Source organism: Pinus tabuliformis, chromosome 3_2 (assembly GCF_031772625.1).
Source record: "Pinus tabuliformis cultivar Carrire ecotype Pingquan chromosome 3_2, CPIR1, whole genome shotgun sequence".
Lineage (NCBI taxonomy): Eukaryota > Viridiplantae > Streptophyta > Pinopsida > Pinales > Pinaceae > Pinus > Pinus tabuliformis.
The window spans coordinates 887,331,273-887,352,809 of record NC_142302.1 but is presented as its reverse complement, the minus strand read 5'-3'; positions in this window follow the sequence as shown (position 1 = coordinate 887,352,809).

The window sequence follows — 21,537 nt, the reverse complement described above, 5'->3', positions numbered from 1 at the left end:
ATTTAATTGTGAGTTAAATCCCTGTCATTAATTGTCAACCCAGGGTTCGTAGACTAATGAGGTATACCTGTACTATATGTACTAGGTGGTTATTTATCAGAATAGATTAATATAATGCAGTTGAAACTAATTACAAAATAAATTAAATCAATTTAATCCAAACCAAACCAAACATAAAGAAATTGAAATCACACTTGCATAAAGTAAATCTCAGTTGCTTGAAAATGAAATCACACTTGCATAAATGAAAATCAAAACCATTTGCATAATTGAAATCACACCTGCAGAATTGAAATCACACTCACACCTGTTGAAATGAAATCACACTTGCTGAAAGGAAAAACACACTTGCATAAAATGAAAACACACTTGCTAAAAAGAAATGAAATAACATAACTATACTATGTTACCAATATGTACAATGGTATGCAAGTTGTGGTTGATGGGGACCCTCCATTCCTCAGCAAGCACACTGAACAACTATCACATCTTGGAGATCAAAGTGGCAGTATGTATTTCATAAAATGAAGTTACAAGATATTACAAGAATTCTCTATCCTCAATTTACAAATCACATCTTGGATGGAACTTGGAATCTCAAACTAGCAACTAACTACTAACTTAGAAGCTAACACTAACACTAACAACTTGAAACCCTTTGTATGAAGGATGCACTCATATTTATACAAAAATTGAAGATAACTATTCAATAAATATAGATCCTTAGATCTCTCCTACATCCACATTTATCTCTTGTGGTTACAACCAATCACCTAAAAATGTAAGATACAAATCCTCTCAAAATTCTCTCATCCATGATTCTTTTCCTTTGAATGTGCATAGTTAATGATTCACATATTCTACAATTATTCCACAAATCTTCATGAGTTGGAATTTGAAATTCGAATTTGTGGTTGGGTGACCAAATAGGACCCTTCTAGAATATTTAAGTAGACCTACAATATCACAAAACTCATAACACTTTTAGATATATATATATATATATATATATATATATATATATATGAAAACATGTTAATTTCCTAATATTTAATCATAAATTCTCTTAAAATACTAAAAATAAATTACTTGGAAAATAATAATGATAAATCCATATGATCATGAAAATGGTTACAAATGTAGGGTTATGAAGTTACAAAGTTACGGAATGAGGGTAAAATGATGGAAATGAAGGTGAAAGTGGATGACATTTTGGAGACCCAACAAATATAAATGTTTCATGAAGCCCTTTGCATGAATCTTGAATACCAAATTGTATTACCACCACCAACACCAAAAAAGTGTTGAGAAACCATGGCCTCCTTCTATCCATGAGCACCTTCACAAATCTTGGTAGAAAAAACCCTCCACTGAACAAGAAGAGTATCTATTACCAACCTCCTTGCAACTAAAAGGTCATAAATGGTAACAACCTATGGAAACTAGATTATGTCTCAACCTTTGACAAGACTTGTCCCACTATCACCTTTATGAGATAAATAATGATTGATATTATCCCCTTTTGTTGAAAAACCTTGACCCTATACAAACCAATACGTAAGCTCTCATTCATTTTAAAAACATCAGACACAATCTTAATTCATGGTAATAACTACCCCACTATCACCACTAAGGTTCTCATCCTTCGTAAAAAGAATGGACTCATTATCAATCAATGTAAATACCCATCCAAGTATCACAACCCTTCAACAAGTGCCTTTTAATGGTTTTGTTTACCTAATTTAAACAGTTCTCATTTTAAAATGTTTATATGAGGCAATCAAATTTGCATCCACTAGCATACATCCAATGTATTAAATTTAATACATCCAAGGTATTACATCCATAGATTCCTACCCACATAATTATTATTGATAATTAAATTAAAATTCTAAAAGCCTAATTCCAAAATAGGCATGCCTATCAACATAATTACTATAATGTCAATAAATTTAAATAAATTATTATATACTAACTATAATATCAGTTAATATTAAAATATGATTTAATCATGTAAAAATGAAATTTAATAAATATCTTGTAGAATATTCTAGCCAAAAACTCATAGACAAAGATCTGGTTGATGGATTATATTGGTATGCAAAGATCTATAGAAAAAGAGCCAGATGATGGCTTCTATTAGTCAACAAAGCTCCAAAATCATCTCTGGGGTGGTTCATATTCGTCTTTGAAGGACATAAGAAGTCCTAGAAACAACACAGGTTAAAAGGAGCAATGTCATTGCCAATTGGTGTGTTGGTTTTCACATGCCAAGTGTGCAAAAATCAAGTTGATGTTGTGATGTTGTAAGTACATAAAAATACAATCATGATTAGTTAGAAAGGTAAAAATACAACGGAAATAAAAAGTAACAATGGAGGTAAACATAACAGAAATAGATCAAATGAAGAGAATATATGTAAACAAGGAAAGACATGGCTCATTAAATGGGAAGCAGTAGTAATTTATTGGTGAAAGGGTGAGACAAATCTAGTATATGAAAGAGACACAATGAAGGATGCAAGGCACAACGGACCTTCAACAATCCCTCAATGGAAGGTCCCCTTTTCACCCTTCGCATGATCTCTCCTCCTTGATGAAACTGTGAACACACTCTATTGTATGTTGCTCACTAGATGCAAGTGATGAGTTGTGTGGACTGAAATAGGGAATCCATAGTGATTTATGTAGCATAACTTTAACCTCACTAACCACTTGTTGAATTGGTACCCCAAGGCACACCTTTATAGGTGTTTCTAGAAGCTAACCCCAATGAGTACTAGTGGTTCATATTGAACCTTTCAAGATGCCATTAATTCCTGTGGGATTTGGATTTCTCAATCCACAACTTGTATGTGCCTCTAAGAAGGATATGTGAGATCTCGAATTCTACCCATTATAGAAATTTTAGTTTTGAGGGACCACATAGCTATCAAAGGAATGACAATGTGAATCCATATAAAATCAAAATAGCACTTTTGCATGGATAAATAAAAACCCACTTTGTAAAGTTTTTACTAGTCATTTTTGGGTGATGACTAATAACCTTTGGAGAAATTTTTGGTGTAATTATTTGATGAAGTTTTTGGTGGTCACCAGTGATGCTTATGAGATATTTTTAGGTGGTAAAACTTACCTTTATTGTACCATCTCACCATATAAAATATCCATGGGAAGGATAAAGTTCCCATAGAATAAACCATTTGATATAATATGTATTCCATTCATACCTACTAAGGCGATATGAAGCATGTATATAGTCCTCTGAGTTGTGTCCTTCATCCCTGGTGGGTGGTTCTAAATTCTCATCCTCTTATTATTAGCCCCTCCCAAGGGACTGTAGCAATAAATTTGCCTATTAATAACTATTAGTTTAGCATTGATGAATGTGAGTTATATTGTTTAAATTTAAAAAATATATATTTGTTTTTCAGTGTTATTAAAAAAACTATTTTTCATACATTTGATTTGACCATAACTTGAGGGTCTTACAATGTCATGTGATAACTTACGAATTTATGTCATTATTTATGGATAAAATTACAATATTCATGCCATGATTTTTAGATATTTGTGTGGTAATCTTTTATTGTTAATCCTTGCAATAAAACCACCCAAAACTAAAATCCTTGAAATAGCTCATGCTTAGGTAAATAACATATTTACCACCAATTGCGCCCATCATAATTTAAGCAATTTTTTGCATTAAAAATGGATAGGAACTAATGCAACCATATAATTTAAATGCATGTTAAATGATGATAGGGATGAATACATGATAAACATCAAAAAACTTACCCCATTATACCTCTCAGATCTCCCAGATTAAAAAAATCATAAAAATCAACTAAATTATAACTTTATTGTAAATTATTTTTTTTCCAAATGAAAAATCGTAATTTTCATCAATATTACATATTGTAGATGCTTGAAGAATCATATTATGTAAGTTGTGGCGAACCACCTTCCCCATTCTTATACAAAAAACCCCGTAGGGTATACTAGTAGTATGTGCATAATTACATGTCAAAAAATAAATATATACATAAGATTGTTCTGTGCAAAAAGTACTGGAAGTAGCTCAAGAAGTCATGTAATCAGGCCCTGTAAAGCCCCTGTATTCTTTGGTTGATGTATAGACGATGGTAGTTGATCCAGGTGGCTCCAGACACAAGCAGAAGTCCTAGAGGACTTAGAAAGGGGCAAAATTCAAAGTGGTCAGATTGCTCCCAACCCAACACCGGATCGAAGTGCTCTTCGCCTTGATTCCAACGGTGTGAATGACACTCAAATCCGAGCTCGTATGAGTGAGAACGAGCCATTCAATTTTTTTGTCAAAGTTGGTTTGTGGGCAAGGTTTAAGTGTCCTACAAATTGACTGAGTCCCGGGCATGGAATCTGGCTCCCGAAAATGGGCGAAATTGTGGCCTCGTTAAATTGCCCAATATCCCTTATTTTCGAAATATTTGAAAACGACCTCTATAGTTTTAAAAACCAACAAAAAATATTAATTTGGGTGGCGGGCCATGACCCCCGCCACCCCCTTCAGACCACAAAACCATATCTTATTATTTTAAATTAAATTTGGGTCGACAGGCCATGACCCCCGCCGACCCTCTAACCACCCACCATATATGTTCTACATTGTAATGGGGTGGCGAGCCACCTCTGGTGGACCTGGCCCACGCCCCCACTTGCACATATGACACGAAATGTGTAGCCGGCAGGGATTGAACCCGCCCGGCCCAAGTGGGTCAGCCACCACCGGGCGGCCCCATATGGCAGCGCGCCAACCAAATCTCAAACAAATCACGCCATTTAATGTAACTGTTCCACCATTATTTGAGGCAAGGGTATGGAAGAGTTATTTGTATACATATGTGAATCATATCGTTCCCAAAACCTTTATATGACTGTGGGAAGAAATTACGCATAACAAACACAAAACTTGTTTGGAATATAACAAGGATGTCTTGGATGTATCTTTTCATATTCCTGATTTTTCTAAACCTGTACAATTTCGCAGTGCTGGATTTTAGGATGGTGTTGTTCAAGAAAAAATTGATCAGTGCCAACATTGTGAATGAGTTGGACATGTGAAAGATCGATGTTTTGATCTTCACTCGTGTGAGCATTGTGGAAAGTGCAATGAGCATTTAAATGAATGTTCTAGAAAGAAGACTGCTACAAGAGAGAAACTAAAATTTTGGATGGATTGCTTCTTGGGATTGGTCTAAAGCAGTCAAGAAGATTTATAGGTCTATCGCGGGATATGTTCAATAGTATTGACCAACCTTATAGTGGTGAATAATAATTCATCTTCTCACCCTATATCCGATAAAGGGGGAATTGAAAGAGTTGTGATGGTCTACTACAAGTTTGAAGATTTGTCAAGCAAGCCCGAGACAAAGATCCACAAGTGAGCCCAAGCCACAACTTGTACTAGTTAGATCCAGCATTGTAGGAAGAGAGACTTCAGTCTTTTTTGAATGAGTTATTTGTGAACGAACACTTCCATATTTAGAATTGATCGAGGAACTCCATTGATAGTTCCAGAGTTAATAGTCACCTTAAAACCACGTTTTTTGTTGTTCTGATAACTCCTATGAAGGTTCCAGAATTGGTGTTGGTTTAGACCTTGAGTTCTCCCACATTTTTGGTATCGTTTGTGGTTTTCTATTAAAAACCACAATCCTTGGATTTTGGTCATCCTTTGAAAACTATTTCTAAGAGACATTAATCTCTTGGCTGAGATGCATTTATGCATTTTTATCTCTCATTCTTGGACTTTGATACATCCCTTCAGATTAAGGGGGGAATGTTAGATATCTAATCCTCGGGATAAAGGTTGGATTAGGTTTGTGTTATGGTGAGTGGTTATTAGAGTCCAAGAAGACCTTGAAACTGAATCAACAGTTTCTTTATGTACATATATGTATACATTGTACATCATTATTTGAGATCAATTCTTAATATACATTTGAGTTTGGTTTCCAATTTGTTGTCTTACAATTTTCTTATAAGAATATGTATATCAATCCATTCTAGCACAATGATTGCTAAGGTTCGTATGAATAACGATTATACCCTGGAATTAAGGATAGTGAAAACTAGAATTATTAACTCCCCACACGTTTTTGTGCAACTTCAATTGTCATTGAGGGCATTGCAGTGTTCTAGCCATGCCTAGGACCATATAGCCCATAGGATGGAAGCTAAGTGAGATGACCATGCTTAGGACCATATAGCCCATAGGATGAAAGTTAAGTGTGACAATTGTTTTGGGAATATAGTCTGTTAGAAACTTTTTGTGTTGTGATTAACACATAACCATTTAATATTTTCAATCTTCCTGCATTCTCTAATTCCCCTAACTCTTCAAAATTCCTATTAATTATAGCTCAAGCTCGAATTTGGCATACCCATCAAATGATTCTAAGTTAATTTGGACAAACTATTTTATATGCAATTTTTGTAAGAGCATAATTTCTAACTCGATTGGTTTCTATCTTGAGTGGCAGGGACCAAGTTGTCTAGCATCACTTGTTAAAATGATTTATGTGTTATCTTTAAGTTATTAGAATGAATATATTTTATTAGATTAGTTTATGATGTGATAAATGTTAAATATTTTAAATTATATGTGTCATCGTATTTAAAATAAGTATTGGTTAGGTATATTAAGATAATATATAAAAAAAATTCTTTATGGGAAGAATTTGCATTTTGTATCTTAAACTTAAGAGTCATCGTGTAGAGAGATGAGATTAAGGTAAAGTAGTAGTTAGGATTTCACATGAAACTTAGATGATCATTCAACAAAATAGATCAAGTTCATGATTTGGATCCTCCCACTATATCAATATCCCACATTATCGTAGCCTTTCTTTTTGTTTGTAATGCTCATCTTTATATTACTGGATCCAAAAGATACATATGGTTTTCTTTTGTACTATTGGTCGCCATGCTAGGAAACCAACCCAGTAATACAAAGTGAGTTTCTTGAGATTACTAATTTTCAAGAATCTTAACTAATGTATCAAACAAAAAAGGAGGACCTTTACATGATTTACTATGCATTTCGGTACAAAAAGGATGGCTCTTCTCGTGAGAGTCACATGAATTAGGACAAAAAAAAATTAACCATTCCATAACTAGTTTGAAACATTTTAGAGACTAACAGTATTGAAAAACTAAACAGGTATTGACCAACGATCACTCATCCAAGGTTGTTGTTGACCTGGGTCTTTGACCATCCACCTTCTATCGTTGTCGAGTTGGACCCTTGAGGCACTGCCATGGACCATCGCGTGGAGCTCTAAGACCCAAGTGATATCCATGTCCTTTGAGGCCAATGTGTCTAAAGAGAGAGATTCTATCAGTGCTTCCAACTGATACCTTGAGATGGGTTTCCATGAATTTCCTTGCAGTCACGACCAGACACCATTAAGCAACCATTGGGACTTCATTGTAGTTGTTTGTAGTGCAAGTAGTTCTTCCAGATTATGTGCAGAGAGGGTGTTTCGTGTGGTTCCAACCAACACCATCATGGTCCCATGAGAAAACTAGACATGGTAAATTGAAATCAGTTGTGTCGTGGTGCATACCATGTGTGTTTATGAGCCAGAGAGTGGAATTCAAAAGCCACGAATTTACGTGATCTTTCTGAGTTATTGAGCTCATCCCAATTTCTCCCATGGAGCTCTATCACCCTGCTCCCATTTCACCGTCTCTTATCAAATTTCTCCATAGACTTAAAAGTAGGGAAATTGATGAACCAAATCGAGCCATGGCTCTCTGGAACTACATCTCGCGTAGGATAAGGAAACATATAAGGTTTTTGGAGGGTCAGAAAAATATTGTGAGCCTAGGAGGCCATTGCAGGTGCCAAAATCATCCTGCAAAAACTGGAGGTTGGGGAGGGATGAGAGTCCACCCAATTGCAATACCAAAGTTCCACCTCCAAGACAACCATAAAATACTCAGGAACGGGCCAATGACCGAGTGTGATGAAAGGAGCAACATTAGAGGAATATTTGTTCTGCATTAAACTTACACCCAACATTTGCTCAGATCACTTGCTTCCAATTGAGGTGGAGTTGGATAGGAATAAAATTGAGGGAGGGCGTCAGCATGCCATGACACCACCCTCGTCCTCCATCACATTAGACCATTGCTAACTATCATGATCAACCATTATGATGCCACATGGCAAATGGACAGTATTGTACGATGACCGAGATTTCAACATTGTGGGTTTCATTTCAACGTTCTTCCAAGCATGTTAGAGGGATATCATTGTGTCCATATGGATGCTGATCACTTCCAGCCATGAATGCATGCTGACATCTGTCAACAATGGGCACTCTTCTAGAATCAAGAAAGGGTTCTGTCTGGCCACCCACTTGTTGAGGAAAACTTTGACGAACTACTGGAAATCTGAGATGCTCGCATTAGGCAAGGTTTTGAACCAACTCTTGACTTTGCCTTGCAAAGAAAGAGCAAAAAGCCTAATACTGACATCCTCTTCATCAACTTCATAAAGGTTAAGAAAAGACTCAAAATTCAGTACATGTCTCTCAGCAGTGATGTTGTCACATTCACCATCAAATCTTGGTAGATATAGGTAATGATTTTTAGGGAAAGCATGGGATATAGGAGGTAAAATCAGAGGCTTGTATCTATCTGGAATTTTACAAGGTATAGGAGTATATACAAAAGCTGTAGAATTATTCTTGATCTCTTGAGGCTCATCAGTTTGAAGACGGTCATCATAAGATTCAGAAGAAGGGTCTTGATCAAGATCAAAGGCATGCGAACATTTTGTATTCACAATCTTCAAAGGGAAAGAATCAAATGCAGGTCTAGGATCTTTTCTCAAATACAATATACTTTGTAAATCCTTCTTGACATTCTCGGGAAAAGAGAAGAAATAATTTATAACAAAGAACATAATGTCTTGGATGAAATTCCAACTTGAATACTTGATCTTTCCATATTGTCCTTTCATGTTTTTGCTGGTCAGGTTCATCCTCTAGTGTAGTATTTGGATATGATCTCGAAACTAATTTAGAGTCGCCAGGTGAATGATTTTAGCCTTCCGGTGTCTGATCATTGTCCACCGTCAACAATCAGATCTAAACTTGGTACATTGTGCGTTATTTGGCTGGTTCACTGGAAATTTATTAGATTCCTTTGAAACTTTTGCGTCATTCCATTTTCGGGGTTTATTTTTGGAAGTCGGAGGAGAGTGCCCTTGAGAAGAAGGGAAGACATTTTTCAGATGGCCTGGATGTTGACAAAGTATATTTTTGTAATCCATAGGTAGCGTAAAAGTCAGGCCATTCTAGTGAAGAAGGATTTTATTTGATAATGCATTAGTGAAATTTACTTCAACACATATGCGGGCGAATGTAAATATACCCTTATCCAGATTGATTGTGTCTACCTTAATGAAACAACTGATAGAGTTTCCCACTTCGGCTAAAATATTAGGATGAAGTAGATGAAGGGGAATATTTGGGAGCCTAAACCAAATGGACGTGGGAAAAGATGACATAGAAATATACTTAAAAAGTTAAAATGTGCCTTATGCAAAGCCCAACTCAACCCCAAAACCAAGGACATTCATCAAAAGCTCTATCACAATCTTGAAAATTCTTAAATTTCACCATAAAGAAACATTTTGATCAAAAGAACAAATCTACATTCGGTGTCCAAGTTTGAACTACCCAGTTCTGTTAAAATTGGCAACTAGGGCCAAACTCCATGTGGGTCATCTTATTTATGGCAGCTAATATTTTTATTGGATCCCTCTCATCGAGAGGTGTAGGATTGATCTAAATATCATCCAATTCCGATAAGTATTCATGGAGTTATGAATTTATTTGTGTTATAAGACTAATTGTCAAGTTGGCTAGCAACTTATGTAGGCTCAAGAAGCCCAAAGGTCATGTCTATTCAACCTCTACGTTTTAGTATAAATATAGAGGACTTGAAGTCATTTTGCAACACACATATACTCTTAAGGTGATCTCCTCCTCTCCACGTCTTTGGGTTTTGGTGAAGGAGAGACACTAAAAGTGTACGCTGGTCTTGTATGGTGCCCTAGTTGCAGAGCAACAGATGAAGCCCTAGCTGCAGCATGATGATCTTAGCAGAAAAAATGGAGGCCCTAATATGCTATGCAAGAAGCCCTTATACAGACAACCAATACGTTGTCTAAGAGGCCCTTATACGCTGTCATGAAGGACCCTTTAATACACTGCCTATAGAAGCCTAAATGCATATCAATAGAGACTTGTTCACGCAGTAGCAATGAGACCTAATACACTGGTCTTTGAGACACTAATACGCACAGCAAGGAGACCTAATACGCTGGTCATTGAAGACATCTAAACATAGTCTATACGCAGTTAATGGAGACACTCACTTACTGTCATGAAAACTCTTATACGCTCCACCGTTAGTTACAGGTAGGCTGTGTGGTAGGCCGCAGGCCATACCACCATAGCAAACACTTGCGTGGGTATGTTTTGGGGCTATATTGTTCCCTAATCTCGAGTGTTGAAGTAGAAGGATCACACTAAGGTGAGCCACAGGGATTGAAGGTTGTCTAAGGATTGTTCTGGGATTGTTTCAGGGCTGTTGTAGCATGCTAAAGTTCCCTAACTAGGGACAGTCAAGGGCAACGTGGGACAACAGATTTGGAGGCCTATTTAAGTGCTGCTTTCAGACCCTATAAGGCAGCACATCATTGAAGATCATTATGAAGGCTATCCGCAGCAAATAGGTGGACTGTGGAGTATGTTTAGGATGCAGTAGCTCTTAGGTCTCGTGCCGTAACTAGAGATCAGATTTGCCAAGATATGCTTCAGTCCTAACAGCATATATAAGTTGTCAGATGTGTAACCTTGACATGATCAGTGAAGCAGTAAGGAAAGCTTCAGTATCTTGAGTAATTGGTTGAACTGTTATAGGCCTATCATCTGCTACTTTGTGTTATCTTCATGGTGAAGATCTCAGAGCTCTGATCTTCTATCTTGGCAAGTCAAAGTGTTGACTTCAAATGTATGTGTACTATCTCTCTCTCTCTGCTGAATTATTGAAGAACATAAAAAAATAATTGATCAAGGGTTTCCCCACATTTAGGTTTGTCCCTGGCTGGCGCCACATCTTGTGTCTCTTGTCTTGGCTTGTCTTCTGTGATTTATATTTATGTTCTATCTGCAGTTTACTTTAATACTGATGTGATTGCTAATCTGGAAAAGACATTAAGCTAACTATGAAAATTGAAATAAATTGCTCTAGCATAGAACATACCTAATCTTAACAAATTCCTAAGTTCAATTGTCGATGGCCAAAACCCATTGAATCAACAAATAACGGCATGTGGCCCAAAATCCATGCTAGAATCATAAGAGATGGAGTGATCTATTTTAATAGATGGGATATTGTTTGCTTGATCCACAATGAAAGCATACCCTGAGAGATATTTATGTGTCAGAGGATTGGGCCCTAGCTTGAGGGAATCCTTAAAGGACTTGTACTTAGAAGCAGAATGTGCCCCCAACCCCCGCCTATGGCACCATCATTTGAGCTTGCAACAAGAGAGATAGAAGAATCCTTGGTAATGCCATAACCACTAAATAAATGCCCCTCTTGAAGTTTTCGTCTTCCAAGAAGAAGCCACATAAAACCAACAATGATTCCTATCCGTTCTTGATGTCGGGAAGCAAGTGTAGATAACAAATCTATTTCTTTCATCTTGATGCAGAGAGTCCCACCAATGAAAGGTCTGACAAAGACTAGAAATTGCAAGATATATGGAGTTGTAATTTCATCTTGGGATATCTCGGAAGATAAGTCCTTTAGAAATGGTTTCCCCTGCTTTACCAGATCTGGAGGTAGATTTGGTTTATGCAAACCCTCCTTTGGAGGATGGATCCATAGGCTTAGAACAATAGTCGCTGCCATGTTAAAAACCCTATAATTTTCAAATCTTAGAGAGAAATCAGTTCCATCGCTATCAAATTCCTCTATACTAGGGGTGATAACCTTGGCATGCAAAGGGGTGTTGTCGATGGAGCTCAAAGATTGATGCCTTGTCCTAATGTGCTAAATATTCCCTGGTGATGGTGTCTGATGTTTTTAAAATGAATGAGATCTTACATATTGATTTGCACAGGGTCAAGTTTTTTCAACAAAAGGGATAGTATCAATCATTATTTATCTCATAAAGGTGAGAGTGGGACAAGTCTTGTCAAAAGTTGAGACATAATCTATTTTCATAGGTTGTTACCATTTATGAATTTTTAGTTGCAAGGAGGTTGGTAATAGTTACTCTTCTTGTTCAGTGGAGTGTTTTTTCTACCAAGGTTTGTGAAGGTGCTCATGGATAGAAGGAGGCCATGGTTTCTCAACACTTTTTTGGTGTTGGTGGTGGTAATACAATTTGGTATTCAAGATCCATGCAAAGGGATTAATGAAACATTTATATTCAAAGTGTTTGATGCAATGACTATATGAAAAATATATGCCAATTTAGCTTGCTCTAAAGGATACTAACAAGGCACTAGTTTCTAATGTCACAATAATATTTTAGCCAATAATAAACACTTTCTAGGAAAATTCTTTATCTATGGGTAACTTCTATTGATTTTGTGGTGGATATCAAACCCAAATTGGAGCTACCACAAGGAATTCATGTGGCTCAACATTTTCTCTATGAAGGAAAACAACTTGAGGATCAAAAATCCATTCTATATCTATTACACGGTAAATATTAAACTCTCTTTTTGGTGCTATGGTTGTGTGGAGGAATGCCTATTTTTAGGGGTCCTCCAACCTCCAAACCTATGTCTTCTAAAGATGTGGTTAGGAAAAAAATAGTCCAATTTAACTCATTAATCCCCTCTTTTGTTGGTGCACATATAGTGGTCAAAGATGAAGAGGTGAAAGGTGGAGATCTGAGCATGAAAGATCCCCCCATCTACATTCAATATTTAAAATTGATGTGGTTTTTGCACATTTAATGGGTATTCACCTACTTCATTGGCTTTGTACCAATGGACCCACTCAACTTGGACAAACAATTGGGAGGTCCTCCATTATTCCAAAGGTTTTTGTATTGGTTAGTTCTATAATCATGATAATCATAAGAAAGTGTTTGAGGAGGGTCCATGTTTTTTGGTAGGAGTAAAAATTTTAATAAACCCTTGGTTTACATAATTTAATTCTAACTCTATGTCAATTATTAGAATGTCAATTTGATTTTTCCTCCCCATTTGGCCATTACATTTCTAGTATTTATCAATTTTATATTTAACAGTGGGAATACTTTGGATACCTACATAAAATCATGTCTTGAGAGAGCTATGGTGAGATTGAGAGAGCGGTGGTGAGATTGTGCACATAAAGCTAGTGTTTATGTTGAGACAAACCTTACTAAATGTCTTTATAAAATTATTCTCGAATTAAAAAACAATAATAATAAATAAATAAAGTCAAGTATTCAATTAGGAGAACATAACAATTTGGTGTTAGATCTATTTACGTACATGATATCTAAAATATACTTGTCTCCATGTATAAGATCATCCTTCAAGAAAAAAGAGACCAGCTGAACATAAAAAATTTGAAATTTTCTAGAATAATTGGTGTTGAATAATGACTATGAGGCCATTTAGTAACAAGAAGCACTAAGTGGGGATCCAAAAAAATGACACCAAATGAAAATAAACAAATTTGAAATATTTTGGAATAATTGGTGTTGGATTATGAGTATGATTAAAATGAGGCAAATTAGCAACAATAAGCACTAATTGGGAATCCCAATCCTTCCTAATGGGATAAAGTAGAAGATTTGAATCTTGAACTTCATTCGTTGAGGGAGGTAGTTGTACTTAAAGCCCCTCTATGTGGAATAAAGAGACTTCATGAAACATGTATATATCTTATTCCAATAAGGAATTGATTCATTACATTGACTCCTTCATAAAATGTGATTTTTCATTTACAATGGAGAAGCTATTATAATCTTTTTTTGTTTGAAAAAAAAGAGCTATTATAATCTCTTTTTTGTTTGAAAAATAAAATAAAAAATTTGAGAACAAGAGTGACTTAACTAAAAGTCTGTATAATATTATTTTCCCAAACTTTTTCATTTACTAAATAAAAAATGCCATAAACATGTCAATAACTATATCATTAAAATATTTTACAATAAGAAAAAATAAAAAGTCATTATTATTATATCTTCTCCTCACATAATAATTGAATAACTACAATAACAATATTAATTTACCTAACCATTGCTTTATATATAATATTGTATTGTAAAACTTTATAATACTTTTCTCAAAACATCCGATCCGATCCGATCCGATCCCATATTAAAAAAGGTTTGCTTGAATGCACCCAAATAAACAATTCTTGTGGCGTCACCGCGTGCATAATGGTTTCTTCAGATACAGAGGCAATTTATATTTATAAATATTTACAAGGGCGAAGGGTTTCTTCAGATACAGAAGCGAGCACTGATAAGCAGAAGCCGTAGCAAGAAGAAGACTTGTAGTTTTTGCGCAATAGAAAAGAATGGGATTGCCTTTAGAAGGGCGAATTGCCATCGTGACAGGTGCGTCTGGCGGGATCGGCAAGGACATCGCCATCCATTTGGCAGAGAAGGGAGCCAAAGTGGTCGTCCATTACTCCTCGTCGTTGCAGTACAAAGTAGGTAGCCACTGGTTGCAATGATATAACGTTAATGACTATTCTGAGATTAGTAAGCATTATGGTTGTAGAAGCAAAAGTAAGATCATAAACAATCACAATTTTGATAAACAATTACAATTTTGACTAGTTGAGGAAAATGTGTAATATTTCCAAATAGAGATACTAGAAAAATAACAATTTTTTTTAAAACGAGAGCACAACAAAATCTAAAATTTTATTTGCCTATAAAAATTAGGAATTACAACTATGCAAATTACTTGTTGAAATGAACACAAATTTGAAACTGTGTTTTGAATTTTATCTCTAATTCATCCCAGAAAAGATAAAGTGCTAAGGTCTCACAAACTGAAGCTCTTCCACTGAAACACACCCATCTCACTAGGGGGAGCCCCTATGTCTCTCTGAAACCAGGGATACTCAAGGTTGTCAAACCTTAAGCCCAAAGCTACAACGACGTAGAATAGAAACTCACAATGTATATCTTACTTAGCTATCAAAGTGATCAGTTCAGCAGATCTACGGGTTTATTATTATTAACTAGTAGAAAATTCTGAATACACCTCTGAATACCTCAAGGGTTATTCAGTTACAAAGAGAGAAATAATGGCATAAATATTTGTGAGATTACCTCATACAATCACTGAGAAAAATCCCAGCTGATCTGGTCATTGGATGAGGTGCCTCTGGCAGGCCCTGTGCTGCCTTTGCGCAGTCCTCACGTAGTCCCTGTGTCAGCCCCTCTAGGCACTGCGTCACCCAACCAACTGATCGATTTTCTGCTCGGAGTCACTGCTCTCAGCCTCCTGGTCTCACACCCCGACTTCCAACTTCTGAAACTGACTTTGCTGCAAAATTTTGGACTCTCTCTCACCCTCTGTGCTGCCTTTGCGTGGCCCTGCATCAGCCTCTGCGTGAGTGTTGTTGGATCACTCTCTGTCTCTCTCTGCTGACGATTCTCTGGTTGATAAAATCTCTCCCTCTCTCTGAACGCTATCTCTGCCCCTCAACTGCAAGAAATCTACTCAATCAAAATTTCATTTTGAGAACTTCTCACTTCATAAATTCGATCTCTTGATCTCTCAGCGTGTTTTCCAAATGACCCTCAAGATTCCTTAAATAATCTTCTCGTTGATATTCAACGACCCAAATTAAAAGCTAATCAATGGCTAAGATCATTTTATCTTGATCCTCGTCTTCTTCTAGAAGTTACGCCCACAATTAGATTAATACTCATTAATATTTTTAATTTCCTAAGTTTAGACTTAGGGTCCCATTAAAAAATATTAATTATTTTAATAAAATTGTTTATGGGTGGAATTTACCAAAATCCTTTCTAGTTTCTTTAGAATACATGTGCTCAAGCCTCCCCACAAAATTTGAGGCCTAGAGCACATCCAATGCTACCCCAAATCAACACTACCTCTTAGTGAGGAATGTGCTCTAGTAATGCCTCCAATTAAAGCATCACCCTGACTTCATATCATCGTCCTCTACGTTGTTGATGTCTGACATGTTGTCCACCAACCACTGTGTTGTTACTGCAACTGTACTATCGCTGACACTGCCACTGTCAACACTACATCCGTACTACAACTCCCTCTCAAGTGTTGCATCTGTGTTGTTGATAGCATTGCCACTACACTGCAAACTATTGTTGCTACTCCATCAGCAATTGAAAAACATCTCAAATTACTAAACTAAACGTATTCAGTATGATACCACATGAATGTTGAAGCCTGACCGCTGCTAGTCTCTTTTGACCCTCTGAATCTACTGCGTTGCTGCAGACCTCTGCTTTGTGCCATCTACACTGCTGCCAACTCTTCTCTGTATTATTCAATCTCTGGCGCTCCTACCCACTACAACTATATCTTTGACAATCCTCAATATCATCTGACACTAGTCCATCCTACTACCTCTGATTTGGGCTCCCGTAGCAAGGAATTGATCTAAGAGGTGGGCTCCTCAAGGATCCTGGTCATGTTTAGCTCTTTCGAACTACAACTCCAAATTAGCCCACCTTCTTCCTAAAGGTATCTCAACTTTCATGGCGAACTCCTCCTCTTCGATCTTCGTGGGCGCAACCTTTAGATCGTGTTTCTCATTCTTGTCCTTCTTCCTGAGAAGACATTGAGTTGTGTAGTGACCCATCTCACCACACCTGAAGCACTCTATCTTCGATACATCCTTTTTACATCTCTATTGCTCCTGCTGTCCCTTCGATGCAAGGGCTGCATTCTCCTCCTCCTCCTTGGGCTTCGACCCACTGCTGCTGCTTCTGTTAAGTTTAATCTTGACTAAGTCTCTCCTCAGTTCCTCTTGTTTTAGAGCCGCCCACATCTCATCCCATTTTGGCAAAGCTTCTCTACCCAGGATACTCTGGACAAAGACTTGACACTCATCTGAGATAGAATCGAGGGCCAGTCTAACCAACTATGAGTCTTGAGTTGTATTCCCCACAGTAGACAATTCATCACGGGTCTCCTGAAGCTTCGTGGGGAATGGATCCACACGCTCCCCTTTCTGCATCTGAGCATATCTTAGTTTCTGCTCAAGGTACATCTTTCGCTGCTCGGAAGATCCCTGATATAATGTAGACAAAGCATCACACATTTCCTTAGTAGTCCCTCTGCTATCGATGTGACAGACCACATGATCCTTCACTCCGTCAAGGATCATTCCTTTTTCCTTCGCCATCTCAGCCTTGAATTTCTTCAACGAATCTCCATCTGCAAGGACAACCACTACACTGTTGACGTATGTCTTGAGGGCATGCTCATCTAGAAGGAATGACATTCTTGCCTTCCATGTGACGTAGTTGGATGCCCCATCCAACTTGTCCTGATCCCTCAAGCCATTGGTTTCCATTTCTGCCACAAATGTCAAAAATCTCCTATTTCATCTGTGTTGTTGTTGGGCTAGCTTACACACTCCCTGTTGGAGCTAGTAAAATTGTTGCCCCTTTCTATTGCTCAACTCTACAAAATTCGAATTGCTTGGCTTGGAATTCTCTGAGGAAGAAATTCCCTCAACCGTGCTCCTCCTCTTTCTTCTAACGATTTTTTGCCCAACAAACTGCTTGCAGAAAACTCCGCGTCCCACCATCTTCTCCTCACGCTGTGGCTTCAACGCTAATCCCTCTGCCACGGCAAAAACTCGATCTGGAAGCCCTTCTCTCCGTCGACTCACTCAAAAAGAGACTACCTCGAAATCTCAGCGCTCCGGCTAAGAACTACGCAAACCCTCTGGGGTTTCAAACTGTTGCCTCTTGCAGTTTTTCGATCTCCCTCTTCTACTTAGCGTTGGGTTCTCTGGCACTGCTCTTCTTGTTCCACCTGTAGCTTTGATACCATGTGAAAATTCCTAAACCAAAATCCCTACTACAGTAACTGATGATATTTCTCCTACTTGTTATATTTACATGAACAAGTTATTTGCAGCCTCCTATGACAAATATTGAAATACATACCCTGCATCCTTCACTTAATTAATTTAGGTGTGGAAACAAGACACTGAGCAAGAAAAAAAATACAACACAATAACACCATTATTTTTGGACAAATGACCCCGAAAAAACCCAATGCGGGAAAACTTGTGCAATAGATCTGAGGGTTTATTATTATTAAGCAGTATCAAAATTTTGAATACATCTGGAAATACCTAAAGGGTTATTTCGTTATATAGAGAGAAATACTAGTAGAAATATTTGTGAGATTACCTCACACAATCACTGAGAAAAATATTGGTTGATTCAGTCACTAGATGAGGTGCCTCTGGCAGGGCCTGTGCAATCCTCACACAGTCCTTGCATCAGCCCCTTTAGGCACTGCGTCACCCAGCCAGCTAATCTATTTTCTGCTTGGAGTCATTGCTCTCAGCGTCCCGGTCTCACACCCCGGCTCCTGACTTCTGAAACTAACTCTACTGCAAAATTTCAGACTCTCTCTCACCCTCTACGCTGCCTCTACGTGACCTTGCATCAGCCTCTGCATGAGAGCCGCTGGATCACTCTTTGTCTCTCTCTGTTGATGATTCTCTAGATGAGAAAATATCTCTCTCTTCGGATGTTATCTCTGCCCCTCAACTGCAAGAAATCTACTCGATCAGAATTTCCTCCTGAGAACTTCTCACTTCAATAGAAATTCGATCTCTTAATCTCTTGGTGTATTTCCCAAATGAGCCTCAAGCTTCCTTAAATAATATTCTCGTTGACATTCAATGACCTAGATTAAAAGCTAATCAGTGGCTAAGACCATTTTATCTTAATCCTCGTCTTCTTCTAGAAGTTACACCCACAATTAGATTAATACCCATTAGTATTTTTAATTTTCTAAGTTTAGACTTAGGGTCTCATTAACAAATTAATTATTTTACTAAAATTGTTTATGGGTGGAATTTCCCAAAATGATTTTTGAGTTCTTTGGAATACATGTGCCCAAGCCACCCTACAAAATTTGAGGCTTAGAGCACATTCGATGCTACCCCAAATCAACAATCCTCATGTGGTAAATATTTCTCTAACCCCTCGTCTTTCCTCATTGATTAGGAGAGATCTATTTTTTCATTCATGTCTCCAAGTTGCACAATTGTCTATACCACTAGTTCTTGGTTGAGTTATTTAGATCCTTGGCTTCCTCTCATAGCCTTCAATTTTTTCCTTGGATCCATCTTCATCTTCCCCTTTCCCGCCTCACCTCCCCCCTTGTCACACCTTCTCCTCCTTGTTGACTGGGAACCAAACATAGTGTCTTCATGGCAACAATGGTCATGGGTCATAAGGTGGCTTATGTGCACAATACAAAGTTGAATCCTCAACTCATTTACTTCATCATCATATTTCTCAAGATATATAATAGGAGCTTAGGGAAGTTGAAGTGGATGTGATTTAGGAGCGTGATTGTCACCCAGTTTTAGATGTCTTTGTTGAAGTGGCAACTTGGGTTCCAAACACTAGGAATACTGAGGATCATCAAAATCAATATTTACATATAATCAATTTGTATTAGAAAATTAAAGGCCTCCTAGGAAATGTTCTCCTATAATGAAATGATACAAATGATGAAGTATTGTTGATGCTAGATGATATGTAGCTACAATAAAGGCTTTGGAAAATATATTTGAATGCATCAAGGTAGGCTTAGAATTAAGTTCTAGTCTAGGAATCAAGAAGAAGGATGCAACCACTCCCCTTGAGGTGGATACTTCTATCTCTTCCTAGTTGAGGAGTTCAACATGTCACTTGAATGAATTGACCTTTGGTGGCGAGTATAACTACCCTGGCTAGACCTAATTGACAAATCCCTACTTCAAGTTATCCAAATCACACCTCCTGTTTCCCTTGCGAAAGGCACTATAATGCAAGGAGCTAGTGATGGTGTTAAAATTGGCAACTAGGGCCAAACTCCATGTGGGTCATCTTATTCATGGCAGCGGATATTTTTCTTGGATCCCTCTCATCGATAGGTGTAGGATTGATCTAAAGATCATCCGATTCCGATAAGTATTTATGAAGATATGAATTTATTTTGATTATGGACAAATTTTCAAGTCGGCCAACAACTTATGTAGGCTCAAAAGCCCAACAGTCACGTCTATTCAACCTCTACGTTTTAGTATAAATAGAAGAGGACTTGAAGTCATTTGACACACTCATATACTCTTCATGTGATCTCCTCCTCTCCACGTCTTTGGGTTTTGGTGAAGGAGAGACACTAAGAGTATACGCTGGCCTATGTAAGAATGATGCCCTAGATCTAAACACAGCTATGGAAGAAGCCCTAGAAGCTGTCATGGAGAAGTCTATATGCAGCAAGAAGAAGGCTCACATTCGGTCTACAATTGATGTGAAGGAGACTGTGCTTGGGACAAAGAAAAGGAGACAAAAGCTAGCCGCAGTCCTAAGAAGGGTGCCCTAGCCGCAGTTAGGAAAACAGGCCAGCGAGTTTGAAGGGACATTTTCAGGTAACCAAGTGTTGGAAGGAGGGTTGAAGCACCATGCTGGAGGGCCGCAATAGTAAGGGACTATTCTGGGTTAGTAAACGCAGGGATTCCTCCTAAAATAGGCCGAGTAAGGGATTGTTCTATTGTGACTAGGCCGCAGGCCTGTAGGTGTTGTTTTGAGGATCAAACAAAGAGCTGTAGGTGCCTCCTCAAACAGCGAGGTCACATAACTTGAAAAGAAGAGGAGGCCGCACAAATTAAAGGTGTGTTTTGGGCATGACTTGGATTGTTGTAGGTTACAATGGGAGCCCTAACCAGTGACCAAAACACTACCCATAAATAGAAGTGCAAAGTATGGTAACTTGTGCTTTGACTTGTTTGATTGGAGAGGTCTCTTCATTGATAAGGAGATTCTATATACTGTCACATAGGAGCTGCAATGTGCTAGTAATGGGACAGCTGCAATAACATGTGGCAGCTATGGTACAATGGGACAGCAGCAATAACATGTGGCAGCAATGGCTCAAAGGTCTGCTGGAAGGAATCAGGAACTATAGCCTAGCTGCTTTGCTAGGCTGCAAGCCATAGCAAGCAGCTAAGGCTGATATACTTATTGCTGCATGATGTAACAACAAGTGATAGGTGCAACCATAATAAAATGCAACATAGCAGACATTGAGTGCAGATCAGCAATGAGTACAACACTGGGTACAGATCCATGATAAAGAACAGCTCAATGATTGGAGCAGCTCAGTGACAGGAGCAGCAACATGAAGTGCATAGCATGGTCATGATTAGTGCAGCATGGTGCAGTACGTAGAGGTGCAGCAAGTGGACAAGATGCAGCACTATGATAGGTGAAGG